This window comes from Paramisgurnus dabryanus, chromosome 6, assembly GCF_030506205.2.
Source record: "Paramisgurnus dabryanus chromosome 6, PD_genome_1.1, whole genome shotgun sequence".
In the NCBI taxonomy this organism is placed as follows: Eukaryota; Metazoa; Chordata; class Actinopteri; order Cypriniformes; family Cobitidae; genus Paramisgurnus; species Paramisgurnus dabryanus.
This window is the reverse complement of record NC_133342.1, coordinates 34,860,347-34,864,371: the sequence shown is the minus strand read 5'-3', so window position 1 is coordinate 34,864,371 and position 4,025 is coordinate 34,860,347. Positions and strand designations below refer to the sequence as shown.

Genomic DNA, 4,025 nt, shown 5'->3' with positions numbered 1-4,025 from the left:
TTCATTTCAGTTTAATGCATTGCAAACAAACAAAAACCACAATGCTTACACTGACAATAAAACAGTTTGGTAGTCAAATTATGAATCAGATTTTTTGTTTTGCAAAAGTACATTTAATAAATTAATTATGAGTTGTATATGTCCAAACAAAAAAAAAACTTATTTTAATATTGTTAAATTGGAATCAAACAAACAACTATCAATATTGAATAATTACATCCCTTAGAAAAAAATAAACTCAAAGTTATAATTTTTTTACATTTTAACAGACAACTAAAAAAGAACTGCATGAACTTTAAATTAACAAGTCGGTAGGTCACATCAGTCTAATGATCATTTATTAAATGTGTTTAGAAATATTGCCATGAAAGTGTACTTTCTTTATGTAGCGGGTATTAACTCACTTACTTATGGACCAGGCATAATAATAAGATCAGAAGGGTGCACCGTACGAAGGAGGAGGTAGCAGTGATAGTGAGCAACAAACAGAGACAGAAGGTAAGTTGATTAATAAATTATTTTACTTTGAGTATTGAGAAACCTTTCTAATTCTTTCCTTAATCACAAAAAATAGTAACAACAATGAAAATACAATTAACTATATGTGACCCGTCACGGAAACCAGGGACTCAAGTCGGCAGCACAAGTTTCGAGAAAATGAGAAACAAAGTTTTTTTTCGAAATTTGTGATTTTCGTTTTATTGAAGAATCTGTTAGTTGAGATCACGAAGAAGCCTCTCCATGTTTGAGATAGCAGTTTTTGTATATTTAAAAGCGTACATTTTGCGGTTAAAATAGGCTTGTTTTTCCGGAGATTCTAGAGTGCAGCGGGGGGCGTCATTGTCTGTGTGTATATTTACATACTGTATAAGCTTGTGTTTTCGCCTCCGCCCACAAAGGGAACAGCGTGACTACTAAATAAGGATAGTTCGCCCAAAAATGAAAATAATGTAATTAATGACTCACCCTTATGTCGTTCTAAACTCGGAAGACCTCCGTTCATCTTCGGAACACAGTTTAAGATGTTTTATCGTTAGATTTAGTCCGAGAGCTTTCCCCTTCATTGAAAATCTATGTATGGTTTCCATGTCCAGAAAGTTAATAAAAACATCATCAAAGTAGTCCATGTGACATCAGTGGGTCAGGAGATTGTGTTGATGCATCGAAAATACAGTTTGGTCCAAAAATAGCAGAATTACGACTTTATTCAGCATTGTCTTCTCTTCCGGCTCGAGCGTGAAGTCACGTGACTGTAGTGACGCGCTGCCCTGTTCCTCAGACATGTTTGCTAAGTTTTTTTTTTTTTTTTCAAACTTATAGCCTGCGTCTCCCCAGACTGTAAAGCTCGGGCGCACAAAACAAAAGAAAAATAAAAGAAGCTGGGGCGGAACAAATAACAGTCAGCCGCATCGTACGTCAGCCGCGTCACTGACTTTATGGGGCGCTGCAGGCGGATGACGTCAAAGTACCGCGAGAGCTCTTCAAGAAATCTTACGGAGTAGTTTAATTTCGACTCGCTCTCGCGGTACTTTGACGTCATCTGTATGTCAGTTCTTGCAGCGCAGCATGAGTCCAAACACACAGAAGTTACACAGATATAGTTGTATTCTTCATATAATTGGCTACATGTTTTGTCTATCAATATTTTCCATGAAGTCATTGGCTGATGGAGGAACGAGCGAGCCATTGGTAACCTCTCTAAAGGATGTCACGTTTTCGACGGCGCTGTTTGGATGATCTATTATACTACTTCCCTATTTTAAATACAAACTTTGAAGGCGGGTTCATGTGTTTAACGGAGTGTAAGCTCATATACCCTTACATGTTACGATTTAAATAGTCTTCAGATTATATATTATATTGTATTACCAGACATTCATGCGAAATCTGATGTAAACAATCTATATTTCACGGATTATACGCATTTGTGGACAAATAGGGACATTGGATAATCTGAAACAGACTGGATTCGACTTGTGATCCCCACAAAGGTAAAAGAGTCATGTTTATTTTTGCGGGTTGTCATTTGGTCATAAAATACTACATATGATGCTAGAACATCTCAAAAAGGGTTTTACAGGGGGCATGGCTTAGCTAAATGAGATGTAAGTGAGCCCTATTGTCTCCCCCAGCTGAAAAGAAGAGTCCCTTTCGTCTCGATTTTCTCGGTTTGAGTATTTCTGAGTTCCTATATTCAAATGGCCACAACTTCTCCAAATCTTATCAGATTTCCATGTGATACACATCGTTGGAAAGCTTAGAAACTGCACTTTCAGAATCTGTGAATAACTCAAAATGCCCAGATCCGACTTGTGTCCCTACTTTCCGTGACTGGTCACATATATACTATGGGTGCACCCTCTAAATTACTTCTCATTTACAGAAATCACAGTCACAATCAATGTACAAAGATGGTACAAATTATATATGTAACACACTGAAATCAGTATTCAAGTTCAAAGTTCTTATCAATTGGAGTATTGATCAGTCTTAAATTATCAGAATTGTGCTTCTGAAATGTTTCAGTTCAATAAAGTAAACAAACAAAATAAGGAAACAGTTTCTGAAATGTATCCTCTTACTTGTCTGAAGAAAAATATTTAAAATAGAAAATTGTCCTTTCCTCTAGATTCGTGATCCAATCAGGTCGAAATGGGAGGCTCGCCATCAATTAGGAAAATCCAGCTCAAGGAATGTTCATACGAAAGGAAAAAACATTCAATATTGTGTATCAATAATGATTAACAATTATACATAATACAGGAAACAAATAAAATACATACATAAGTGCCATCGTCATAATAAATGACAATTTAGACAAATACCTGTCCATTCACGTGTTTCTCTCTCTTTTTGTCTTTCACAGGCACGTGCAACCAAAATGGCGTCAGCGAACAGCAGTGAACACAACGCACCATGTGGTTTTACATAATCACACTGCAATGAACAATCCAACCCATATAACATCACAATATAACACTATTTTGTCTCGTATGGATTAAACAAATAAAATGATATGACATTTAAAGTGTTGACATTCGTTTTTATGGCTAATTATAACATTGGTAATTATAACAAACTCACCAGGTCAAAATGAAAGCTCAAAAAGTGCTCAATCCACACAATCACGCTGTATCATTGAATATATGCAAGTTAAATTCTGATCTCTTCAGTTTATATGAACTTAAGAGTCATATTTAATCAAATTAAACACTCTCGCGTTAGATCGAGTGTCTCTGTCGCTCTGCATCTCTCCTCTGAACTGAGACGCGATCCGAAAGCAAAAAAGGGGCGGAGCTTACAATTAAACACTCCGATTGGTTTACTCATTTCAGATTTATAATTCAGATTGAATTATTCACATGTATTTCCTCATTTATAAAATAAATGTAGATGTATGAATAGTCTCTATTACATTTAAGCACACTTTTAAAATAATAATATTTAATTATTTAACCAGGGTTACATTTAAGTAAAACTAAATTAGACAAAGTGCATTTTTAAAAAGTGTAATTAGGTATGTTAAGAAATATTGTGATGAAAGTGTACTTACTATAAGTTAAGCTTAATTAGACAGTATTAAAAAGTGCATTTTTAAAAGTCCACTTAAGTGTGTTTATAAATATTATGTTGAAAGTGTACTTACTATAATTTAAAATTAATTAGATATTATTACAAAGTGCATTTTTAAAAAGTGTCCTTAAGTGTGTTAGTGAAATATTATTATGAAAGTGTACTTACTAAAAGTTGAAATTAATTAGATATTATTACAAAGTGCATTTTTAAAAGTGCACTTAAGTGTGTTTATAAATATTATAATTAAAGTGTACTTACTATAATTTAAAATTAATTAGATATTATTACAAAGTGCATTTTTAAAAAGTGTCCTTAAGTGTGTTAGTGAAATATTATTATGAAAGTGTACTTACTAAAAGTTGAAATTAATTAGATATTATTACAAAGTGCATTTTTAAAAGTGCACTGAAGTGTGTTTATAAATATTATAATGAAAGTGTACTTACTAT

The 4,025-nt window shown here is 33.6% G+C and overlaps 1 long non-coding RNA gene across 1 annotated transcript; it reads right to left on the bottom strand.

The window, feature by feature from the left end:
• Positions 1-499: 499 nt before the first annotated feature.
• On the bottom strand, positions 500-3,699 carry LOC135767494 (uncharacterized). The gene is made up of 2 exons (XR_012336862.1): positions 3,085-3,699; positions 500-2,937 (listed from the first exon to the last, which is right to left on the bottom strand). It is a non-coding gene; the product is annotated as an uncharacterized lncRNA (long non-coding RNA).
• Positions 3,700-4,025: the final 326 nt, after the last annotated feature.